The following is a 12,584-nucleotide window of genomic DNA, read 5'->3' as shown; positions in this document are numbered from 1 at the left end:
TAAATCTTTAAAGGGGGGGGGTGGGTGAGAAGGATTACTTTATCCTATCCTAGGTATTCCTTAAAGAGGTGGGGTTTCAGGTGTCTCCGGAAGGTGGTGATTGACTCCGCTGTCCTGGCGTCGTGAGGGAGTTTGTTCCACCATTGGGGGGACAGAGCAGCGAACAGTTTTGACTGGGCTGAGCGGGAACTGTACTTCCTCAGTGGTAGGGAGGCGAGCAGGCCAGAGGTGGATGAACGCAGTGCCCTTGTTTGGGTGTAGGGCCTGATCAGAGCCTGGAGGTACTGAGGTGCCGTTCCCCTCACAGCTCCGTAGGCAAGCACCATGGTCTTGTAGCGGATGCGAGCTTCAACTGGAAGCCAGTGGAGAGAGCGGAGGAGCGGGATGACGTGAGAGAACTTGGGCAGGTTGAACACCAGACGGGCTGCGGCGTTCTGAATGAGTTGTAGGGGTTTAATGGCACAGGCAGGGAGCCCAGCCAACAGCGAGTTGCAGTAATCCAGACGGGAGATGACAAGTGCCTGGATTAGGACCTGCGCCGCTTCCTGCGTGAGGCAGGGTCGTACTCGGCGGATGTTGTAGAGCATGAACCTACAGGAACGGGCCACCGCCTTGATGTTAGTTGAGAACGACAGGGTGTTGTCCAGGATCACGCCAAGGTTCTTAGCGCTCTGGGAGGAGGACACAATGGAGTTGTCAACCGTGATGGCGAGATCATGGAACGGGCAGTCCTTCCCCGGGAGGAAGAGCAGCTCCGTCTTGCCGAGGTTCAGTTTGAGGTGGTGATCCGTCATCCACACTGATATGTCTGCCAGACATGCAGAGATGCGATTCGCCACCTGGTCATCAGAAGGGGGAAAGGAGAAGATTAATTGTGTGTCGTCTGCATAGCAATGATAGGAGAGACCATGTGAGGTTATGACAGAGCCAAGTGACTTGGTGTATAGCGAGAATAGGAGAGGGCCTAGAACAGAGCCCTGGGGGACACCAGTGGTGAGAGCGCGTGGTGAGGAGACAGATTCTCGCCACGCCACCTGGTAGGAGCGACCTGTCAGGTAGGACGCAATCCAAGCGTGGGCCGCGCCGGAGATGCCCAACTCGGAGAGGGTGGAGAGGAGGATCTGATGGTTCACAGTATCGAAGGCAGCCGATAGGTCTAGAAGGATGAGAGCAGAGGAGAGAGAGTTAGCTTTAGCGGTGCGGAGCGCCTCCGTGATACAGAGAAGAGCAGTCTCAGTTGAATCACTAGTCTTCAAACCTGACTGATTTGGATCAAGAAGGTCATTCTGAGAGAGATAGCGGGAGAGCTGGCCAAGGACGGCACGTTCAAGAGTTTTGGAGAGAAAAGAAAGAAGGGATACTGGTCTGTAGTTGTTGACATCGGAGGGATCGAGTGTAGGTTTTTTCAGAAGGGGTGCAACTCTCGCTCTCTTGAAGACGGAAGGGACGTAGCCAGCGGTCAGGGATGAGTTGATGAGCGAGGTGAGGTAAGGGAGAAGGTCTCCGGAAATGGTCTGGAGAAGAGAGGAGGGGATAGGGTCAAGCGGGCAGGTTGTTGGGCGGCCGGCCGTCACAAGACGCGAGATTTCATCTGGAGAGAGAGGGGAGAAAGAGGTCAGAGCACAGGGTAGGGCAGTGTGAGCAGAACCAGCGGTGTCCTCGCAAACGAGGATCGGATGTCGTCGACCTTCTTTTCAAAATGGTTGACGAAGTCATCTGCAGAGAGGGAGGAGGGGGGATTCAGGAGGGAGGAGAAGGTGGCAAAGAGCTTCCTAGGGTTAGAGGCAGAAGCTTGGAATTTAGAGTGGTAGAAAGTGGCTTTAGCAGCAGAGACAGAAGAGGAAAATGTAGAGAGGAGGGAGCGAAAGGATGCCAGGTCCGCAGGGAGGCGAGTTTTCCTCCATTTCCGCTCGGCTGCCCGGAGCCCTGTTCTGTGAGCTCGCAATGAGTCGTCGAGCCACGGAGCGGGAGGGGAGGACCGAGCCGGCCTGGAGGATAGGGGGCATAGAGAGTCAAAGGATGCAGAAAGGGAGAAGAGGAGGGTTGAGGAGGCAGAATCAGGATATAGGTTGGAGACGGTTTGAGCAGAGGGAAGAGATGATAGGATGGAAGAGGAGAGAGTAGCGGGGGAGAGAGAGCGAAGGTTGGGACGGCGCGATACCATCCGAGTAGGGGCAGTGTGGGAAGTGTTGGATGAGAGCGAGAGGGAAAAGGATACAAGGTAGTGGTCGGAGACTTGGATGGGAGTTGCAATGAGGTTAGTGGAAGAACAGCATCTAGTATAGATGAGGTCGAGCGTATTGCCTGCCTTGTGAGTAGGGGGGGAAGGTGAGAGGGTGAGGTCAAAAGAGGAGAGGAGTGGAAAGAAGGAGGCAGAGAGGAATGAGTCAAAGGTAGACGTGGGGAGGTTAAAGTCGCCCAGAACTGTGAGAGGTGAGCCGTCCTCAGGAAAGGAGCTTATCAAGGCATCAAGCTCATTGATGAACTCTCCGAGGGAACCTGGAGGGCGATAAATGATAAGGATGTTAAGCTTGAAAGGGCTGGTAACTGTGACAGCATGGAATTCAAAGGAGGCGATAGACAGATGGGTAAGGGGAGAAAGAGAGAATGACCACTTGGGAGAGATGAGGATCCCGGTGCCACCACCCCGCTGACCAGAAGCTCTCGGGGTGTGCGAGAACACGTGGGCGGACGAAGAGAGAGCAGTAGGAGTGGCAGTGTTATCTGTGGTGATCCATGTTTCCGTCAGTGAAAAGAAGTCGAGGGACTGGAGGGAGGCATAGGCTGAGATGAACTCTGCCTTGTTGGCCGCAGATCGGCAGTTCCAGAGGCTACCGGAGACCTGGAACTCCACGTGGGTCGTGCGCGCTGGGACCACCAGATTAGGGTGGCCGCGGCCACGCGGTGTGGAGTGTTTGTATGGTCTGTGCAGAGAGGAGAGAACAGGGATAGACAGACACATAGTTGACAGGCTACAGAAGAGGCTATGCTAATGCAAAGGAGATTGGAATGACAAGTGGACTACACGTCTCGAATGTTCAGAAAGTTAAGCTTACGTAGCAAGAATCTTATTGACTAAAATGATTAAAATGATACAGTACTGCTGAAGTAGGCTAGCTGGCAGTGGCTGCGTTGTTGACTTTGTAGGCTAGCTGGCAGTGGCTGTGTTGTTGACACTACACTAATCAAGTCGTTCCGTTGAGTGTAATAGTTTCTACAGTGCTGCTATTCGGGGGCTAGCTGGCTAGCTAGCAGTGTTGATTACGTTATGTTGCGTTAAAAGAATGACAATAGCTGGCTAGCTAACCTAGAAAATCGCTCTAGACTACACAATTATGTTTGATACAAAGACGGCTATGTAGCTAGCTATGTAGCTAGCTACGATCAAACAAATCAAACCGTTGTACTGTAATGAAATGAAATGAAAATGTTACAGTAGTTTATATTTTTTTCAAAGAGATTGTCAGGTAGATAGGCTCTCTGCAAGTTTTTTTTAATAGTTTACCTATTATAAGAATATCCTTTTCTGTCTCAAAGATGTCCAAAATAGTAATTTACCATTTTTATGCATTTAGTTTTCCATGAAAAGCTATCCAAATACCTCTCCATTCATTTGCAATCTGGTACTTCACTAATGTTCATCCCATTTGTCTCTCATATTCAGCAAATATGGATGTCTAGATCCATCCATCTCTGATCTAGGTTGCTAAAGGAAAAATACCTTCACTGAATAACTTAGTGTTTGTTAATAAATTATAAGGCTACATAATTGGAAATGTGTCTAAATACTTGTGATGATCAAGCACTTTAAAATGGCCATTCCATTATTGCCATAGCCATGATGGAAAAATGGTTCATGCCCTCCATCTTAATACTTGAAAAGTAGGCTAGCCCCATTCTCTGAAGCATCAATAATTCATAGTGGGGGAAAAGGAGGACCGGTTTCTGTCTGCCATCAAAAGTATCTGTAACTGCCATGAGGTAGAGGATGCAGACCCAACTAGTGTGTAAGTACACAAAAAGCACAGCACAGCCCACTTACAGACGGCCTGGGCCAATAGCTGGAGGGTGTCCATATTGAAGTCCCACAGCAGCACTACCTCGCTAGCCTACCTCTCAGACTTAAATGGATCTTAGTCAAGCCACCACAGAGTAGAGCGAGGGGTAATCAAATACAGAAGCACTCTTGAATCCATTACTCACAGACCTGTTTGGAACAAGCATGGATTTGTTTGATTGGAACATAACTCAATTCATATCGGATCTGAGAGAGAGGGTGCTGAGTATACTGTCTGTTTGTGTAGTGTGTCTACATTAGTGTGGTTTTGCTGGACGACAGTGTAATACAATTACATATAAATGTTGTATTAATCAGAGGGTTGGTTTTCATTCACAACCGTATCAATCTTCCTTAAAATCAAGACAAACTTGAAGTGTATACACGCAACACCCCCTGAAAAAAAACTATATATATAATAAGAAAATAATAATATAGTACCAGTCAAAAGTTTGGACACACCAACTAATTCAAGAATTTTCTTAATTTTTTAAATATTTTCTACATTGTAGAATTGTCACGTCCTGACCTTAGTTATGTTTGTTTTCTGCATCTCAGTGCTAGAGGTGTCACTACAGACCCTGGTTTGATTCCAGTCTGTATCACAATCAGCCATGATTGGAAGTCCCATAGGGTGGCGCACAATTGGCCCAGCGTCATCTGGATCAGGTTTTGGCCGGGCAAGGCCGTCATTGTAAATAAGAATTTAATTTTCACGGACTTGCCTAGTTAAATAAAAAATAATTAATACATTTGCCTTGATGACAGCTTTGCACACTCTTGGGATTCTCTAAACTAGCTTCATGAGCTAGTCACCTGGAATGCATTTCAATTAACAGATGTGCCTTGTTAAAAGTTAATTTATGGAATTTCAATCCTTCTTAATGCATTTGAGCCAATCAGTTGTGTCGTGGCAAGGTAGGGGTGGTATACAGAAGAAAGCCCTATTTGGTAAAAGTCCAAATTATGCCAAGAACAGCTAAAGTAAGCAAAGTGAAACGACAGTCCATCATCACTTTAAGACATGAAGGTCAGTCAATCTGGAAAATGTCAAGATTTTTGAAAGTTTCTTCAAGTACAATCACAAAAACCATCAAGCGCTATGAGGAAACTGGCTCTCATAAGGACCGCCTAAGGAAAGGAAGACCCAGAGTTACCTTTACTGCACAGTATAAGTACATAAGAGTTAACTGCACCTCAGATTGCAGCCCAAATAAATGCTTTCCAGAGTTCAAGTAACAGACACATCTCAACATCAATTGTTCAGAGGAGACTGTGTGAATTGCTGCAAGGAAACTACTACCAAAGGACACCAATACTAAGAAGAGACTTGTTCGGGCCAAGAAACATGAGCAATGGACAGGTGGAAATCTGTCTGATGAGTCCAAAAATGAGATTTATGGTTCCAACCGCCGTGTCTTTGTGAGATGCAGAGCAGGTGAACAGATGATCTCTGCATGTGTGCTTCCCACCTTGAAGTGTGGAGGAGGAAGTGTGATGGTGCTTTGCTGTTGACACTGCATTCTGCAGCAATACGCCATCCCACCTGGTTTGCGCTTAGTGGGTCTATTTGTTTTTCAACAGGACAATGACCAAAAACACACCTCCAGGCTGTGTAAGGGCTATTTGACCAAGAAAGAGAGTGATGGAGTGCTGTATCAGATGACCTGGCCTCCACAATCACTCAACCTCAACCCAAATGAGATGGTTTGGGATTTATTGTTTATTTAGATATTAGAATACCTGAGGATGAATTAAAAAAAACATGTTTGGATAAACTTTACTGGTAACATTTTGGATTCGTTGTGTATGCAAGTTGAACGAGTGGATTACATTTACATTTACATTTAAGTCATTTAGCAGACGCTCTTATCCAGAGCGACTTACAAATTGGTGCATTCACCTTATGACATCCTTCCTTACTGAATCAAGCGTGCCAACTAACAGACATTTTTGGGATATAAAGAAGGACTTTATCGAACAAAACAACCATTTGTTGTGTAGCTGGGACCCTTTGGATTGCAAACAGAGGAAGATCTTCAAAGTTAAGTGATTTATTTTATCGCTATTTGTGATTTTGTGACGCCTGTGCTGGTTTGGAAAAGTATCTTGGCGTGGGGCGCTGTCCTCAGATAATCGCATGGTATGCTTTCACCGTAAAGACTTTTTGAAATCTGACAACGCGGTTTAATTAACTTCTTTGAGGTACACCCCCCTTCTCAATTTCCGACTAAAGACATACCCTAATCTAACTGCCTGTAGCTCAGGCCCAGAGGCAAGGATATGCATATTCTTGGTATCATTTGAAAGGACACACTCTGGATTTAGTGGAAATGTGAATTGAATGTTGAGAATATGACACAATAGATCTGGTAGAAGAAAATACAAGGAAATAAACATACGTTTTCTGTTTTTTATTGTTCCTGCATCATCTTTCAAATTACCAAGAACAGCCAAACATACAGATAGGATGCTGTGGATAATTTGAATGAAGAACATAAGATAGCGTCAATAGCTGAGCAAAGTTTTGGACAGATAACTTCAAAAATGAGCGAGCTACATGACATTGAGCATGAAGTCACCCAGGTGTCCCACGTAAATGTATCCAAATGTACCCAAGTGGCCGAATTGGTACACTGATACATTTTGAAGGAAAGAACTATATACAAAATAATACTGTAAATGCTATTCTAACTCACCCCCCACCCCACCCCCCCCAAAATATATTAAAAAAAAAAAAAAAACAACAAATAATTAAAAAGTGTAACTATTTACATATTTTCTATTTACAATATTGTGAAGACCCTCAGTCCTCTACACAATATTGTGCTGCTGGTGCCATGGCCCATAGCATTCTATTTCTGCCGTAAAGCAAAGGCTTACTGAACAAGTGGTGCAGGTGATGGGGCATTTCCTGTGACAAAAGGGCACAACGACATCTCCCTACTGTGCCCTTTTTACCCTGAGGCAGTGCATCTGACAGGTCTACACCTCCCATGCTCTTGTTGTAGTCCTTCACAGTAGCTGGAATGGGGATTTTTTTTGTGGTTCATGCCCCGGCACCGTCCTTCACGCGCCTGACGACATGATCTCCACTGAAGGACTTGTGGATACTGGAGCACATGATCACCTCTCTGGTATCCATCCACTTCACAAAGAGCAGGCCATCGCATGGTACCCCGCTCAGGCCGCTTTGGCATGTCGTTCACCTTTGTCTTTGGATAGCCCACTCTGTTGGTCCGAATGGTGCCACAAGCCCACACATCCCGCTTCCTCAGCTCTGTAAACAGGGTAGGGCTTGTGTAGAAGTTGCCCACAAACAGTTTGTAGCCCTTACTCAGCTCTGTAAACAGGGTAGGGCTTGTGTAGAAGTTGCCCACAAACAGTTTGTAGCCCTTCCTCAGCTCTGTAAACAGGGTAGGGCTTGTGTAGAAGTTGTCCACAAACAGTTTGTAGCCCTTCCTCAGCTCTGTAAACAGGGTAGGGCTTGTGTAGAAGTTGTCCACAAACAGTTTGTAGCCCTTCCTCAGCTCTGTAAACAGGGTAGGGCTTGTATAGAAGTTGTCCACAAACAGTTTGTAGCTCTTCCTTAGCTCTGTAAACAGGGTAGGGCTTGTGTAGAAGTTGTCCACAAACAGTTTGTAGCCCTTCCTCAGCTCTGTAAACAGGGTAGGGCTTGTGTAGAAGTTGTCCACAAACAGTTTGTAGCCCTTCCTCAGCTCTGTAAACAGGGTAGGGCTTGTATAGAAGTTGTCCACAAACAGTTTGTAGCCCTTCCTCAGCTCTGTAAACAGGGTAGGGCTTGTATAGAAGTTGTCCAAACAGTTTGTAGCCCTTCCTCAGCTCTGTAAACAGGGTAGGGCTTGTATAGAAGTTGTCCACAAACAGTTTGTAGCCCTTCCTCAGCTCTGTAAACAGGGTAGGGCTTGTGTAGAAGTTGTCCACAAACAGTTTGTAGTCCTTCCCCAGCTCTGTAAACAGGGTAGGGCTTGTGTAGAAGTTGTCCAAACAGTTTGTAGTCCTTCCCCAGCTCTGTAAACAGGGTAGGGCTTGTGTAGAAGTTATCCAAACAGTTTGTAGCCCTTCCTCAGCTCTGTAAACAGGGTAGGGCTTGTGTAGAAGTTGTCCAAACAGTTTATAGTCCTTCCCCAGCTCTGTAAACAGGGTAGGGCTTGTATAGAAGTTGTCCAAACAGTTTGTAGTCCTTCCCCAGCTCTGTAAACAGGGTAGGGCTTGTGTAGAAGTTATCCAAACAGTTTGTAGCCCTTCCTCAGCTCTGTAAACAGGGTAGGGCTTGTGTAGAAGTTGTCCAAACAGTTTATAGTCCTTCCCCAGCTCTGTAAACAGGGTAGGGCTTGTATAGAAGTTGTCCACAAACAGTTTATAGTCCTTCCCCAGCAGTTGAAAATCCAATAACTCCAGAACGGAATCATACCTCAGTCCATTACCGGCAGCAAAACTGTTTTTCCCTCATAAACATCGCAAGTGTAGGCACACACAGAATCAGCCAAAACAAACAGTCTGTAACCCCATTTGGTTGGTTTGTTAGGCATGTATTGTTTGAGGCTGATTCTGGCCTTTGAGGCTACCATCCTCTCATCGATGGACAGGTTCTGGGTGGGCTGAAAATAGGTCTTGCAGGCCTCAATGATGTTGGGGTAGAGAGGTTTGATTTTGCACAGCCTATGAAACCTTGGTATGCCTCTCTTCTCTTGCCATTCTCCCCATCAACTTCTGGGTCACTGATGGGAAGCGCCCGTAAGATAGTCAGAAACCTTTTACAGGACATGACAGTCATGGGGAAAGGCAGTTGATAGAGAGCTTTAGAGTTTTCAACTTCACTATCCCCATGTAAATGACAATTGAAAAGTAGCAGAAAAGGTCTGACATGGAAATGGTCTTCCATGCCTCTTTCTTTCCTGCCTGCTTCTTAGCCCCGTACTTATTGGTGTTCGGCACCAGGGAGTCAACAACTGACGGGGTGAAAAACAGTTGAAAAAGTTGAAAGGGCTTTGCAGTCATGTCTAGTTGAGGTCCTGGCTGCCTTTTGGGTCTAAAAACTGGTGGATTTGGTTCCACATCATCTTCTAACACAGAGTGCCAACGACCCTCTGGCCCTCTGTCTGCAGGTTTCTCTCTTCCCCACACATTTCATGACAGATGATATGTTTATATATTGCAAATAAAATAAGAAAATATTTTTAAAAATCGCAAATGAATAATATTTGATATTATTAATTTCAAATAATGACATTAGCATTAGAATTTACCAATCCAGCATGGCATCCTCGCCATGCAGAAACATATCTTCTGCCTGGGAGTCAAAACTAGCTTCGCTGAAAGATTAATCTTCCTGAAGCAACTGTGCCGCTGTATCTATCTATTTCCTCTATAATTTGGGTTAAATCTGTATACCTAGACTTTGTTTTTAGCTTTTCCTCTTTTACGCCAGAGTTTACGACAAAGGCTGGTCTTCAAACGTATAACCGTTACATATTGCCGTTTACCTTCCAAGCTAGATTTCAAGATGATCAGTGGTCATTGGGCCAAAATACAGACAATCAACGATAGACCGGTCCTACCATTGGTGCGTAATGATGTCATTGATTGGTGTCTTCAAATCGGTTTGTTTCGGTCAATACGTCCCGGGAAAAGAACCATCAAGTATGGTTGTGTTAGTAACAACCAGAGGATTGCAATGAAACCAACCATGACTGGATAAACGTTTGTTTAGTGTGTGTAATTACTACGAACACATCGTTCAAAGTTGAATGAGACGGAAATCATGACGCAGGCGATTTACAAATGTTTCCTGTTAGGCTATAAAAATTGATTTTATCAAACAAAACAAACATTCACTGTGTAGTTAGGACACTTGGCATTGCCACCAGAGGAAGATCTTCAATGGTAAGCAATTTATTTTATTGTTATTTCTGACTTTCATGATGCTAATGCTTGGTTGGAAAATGCTATTAATACTACGTGGCGCCGTCCTCAGAAAATGGCATGTTTGCTTCCGTAGTAACGGCTTTTTGAAATCTGACACAGCGGCTGGATTAATTAGACGTTCATCTTTTAAATGATGTAAGATACACGTATTTACTAGAATGTTTACTATAACAAATGGTGTATTTAGAATGTTAGCTCTCTGCAGTTTCACCGGATGTTGGCCTGGTGGGCCGTTAGCGTCTCACCTACCCTAGAGAGGTTATCGAGAAGTTAAGCTTTGAAAAGATGTATGACACTTGTATTTTCATGAATGTTTAATATTACGATTTTTGCATTATGAATTACGCACTCTGCAATTTCACCGGATGTTGTCGTGGTGGGACGCTAGCGGCACACCTAGCCCAAAGAGGTTCCTAATGAATATCGCCCCAAAGCACTGACTTCTGTCATCATGAAGTGCTTTGAGAGGCTAGTTAAGGATCATATCCCCTCTACCTTACCCGACACCCTCGACCCACTTCAATTTTCTTACTGAGGAGAAGGTGGAAAGCTTCAAGTTCCTCAGCGAACACATCACTGACAATCTGAAATGGTCCACCCACACAGACAGTGCAACCTCAGGAGACTGATGAAATCCGTCTTGGCCCGTAGGACCCTCACAAACCTTTACAGATGCACAATTGAGAGCATCCTGTTGAATCAAGGACATCAACCACCCGAGCCATGGCCTGTTCACTATCATCCAAAAGGTGAGGTCAGTACAGGTGCATTTTATTTATTTGTATTTTTTATTTCACCTTTATTTAACCAGGTAGGCTAGTTGAGAACAAGTTCTCATTTGCAACTGCGACCTGGCCAAGATAAAGCATAGCAGTGTGAACAGACAACACAGAGTTACACATGGAGTAAACAATTAACAAGTCAATAACACAGTAGAAAAAAAGGGGAGTCTATATACAATGTGTGCAAAAGGCATGAGGAGGTAGGCGAATAATTACAATTTTGCAGATTAACACTGGAGTGATAAATGATCAGATGGTCATGTACAGGTAGAGATATTGGTGTGCATAAGAGCAGAAAAGTAAATAAATAAAAACAGTGTGGGGATGAGGTAGGTGAAAATGGGTGGGCTATTTACCGATAGACTATGTACAGCTGCAGCGATCGGTTAGCTGCTCAGATAGCTGATGTTTGAAGTTGGTGAGGGAGATGAAAGTCTCCAACTTCAGCGATTTTTGCAAGTCGTTCCAGTCACAGGCAGCAGAGTACTAGAATGAAAGGCGGCCAAATGAGGTGTTGGCTTTAGGGATGATCAGTGAGATAAACCTGCTGGAGCGCGTGCTACGAATGGGTGTTGCCATCATGACCAGTGAACTGAGATAAGGCGGAGCTTTACCTAGCATGGACTTGTAGATGACCTGGAGCCAGTGGGTCTGGCGACGAATATGTAGCGAGGGCCAGCCGACTAGAGCATACAAGTCACAGTGGTGGGTGGTATAAGGTGCTTTAGTGACAAATCGGATGGCACTGTGATAAACTGCATCCAGTTTGCTGAGTAGAGTGTTGGAAGCAATTTTGTAGATGACATCGCCGAAGTCGAGGATCGGTAGGATAGTCAGTTTTACTAGGGTAAGTTTGGCGGCGTGAGTGAAGGAAGCTTTATTGCGGAATAGAAAGCCGACTCTTGATTTGATTTTCAATTGGAGATGTTTGATATGAGTCTGGAAGGAGAGTTTGCAGTCTAGCCAGACACCTAGGTACTTATAGATGTCCACATATTCAAGGTCGGAACCATCCAGGGTGGTGATGCTAGTCGGGCATGCTGGTGCAGGCAGCGATCGGTTGAAAAGCATGCATTTGGTTTTACTAGCGTTTAAGAGCAGTTGGAGGCCACGGAAGGAGTGTTGTATGGCATTGAAACTCATTTGGAGGTTAGATAGCACAGTGTCCAATGACGGGCCGAAAGTATATAGAATGGTCTCGTCTGCGTAGAGGTGGATAAGGGAATCGCCCGCAGCAAGAGCAACATCATTGATATATACAGAGAAAAGAGCCGGCCCGAGAATTGAACCCTGTGGCACCCCCATAGAGACTGCCAGAGGACTGGACAGCATGCCCTCCGATTTGACACACTGAACTCTGTCTGCAAAGTAATTGGTGAACCAGGCAAGGCAGTCATCCAAAAACCGAGGCTACTGAGTCTGCCGATAACAATATGGTGATTGACAGAGTCGAAAGCCTTGGCAAGGTCGATGAAGACGGCTGCACAGTACTGTCTTTTATCAATGGCGGTTATGATATCGTTTAGTACCTTGAGTGTGGCTGAGGTGCACCCGTGACCGGCTCGGAAACCAGATTGCACAGCGGAGAAGGTACGGTGGGATTCGAGATGGTCAGTGACCTGTTTGTTGACTTGGCTTTCGAAGACCTTAGATAGGCAGGGCAGGATGGATGTAGGTCTGTAACAGTTTGGGTCCAGGGTGTCTCCCCCTTTGAAGAGGGGGATGACTGCGGCAGCTTTCCAATCCTTGGGGATCTCAGACGATATGAAAGAGAGGTTGAACAGGCCGGTAATAGG

This window comes from Oncorhynchus gorbuscha, linkage group LG10, assembly GCF_021184085.1.
Source record: "Oncorhynchus gorbuscha isolate QuinsamMale2020 ecotype Even-year linkage group LG10, OgorEven_v1.0, whole genome shotgun sequence".
Taxonomy (NCBI): domain Eukaryota; kingdom Metazoa; phylum Chordata; class Actinopteri; order Salmoniformes; family Salmonidae; genus Oncorhynchus; species Oncorhynchus gorbuscha.
The sequence above is the reverse complement of the archived record's forward strand: the minus strand, read 5'-3'. Positions refer to the sequence as shown.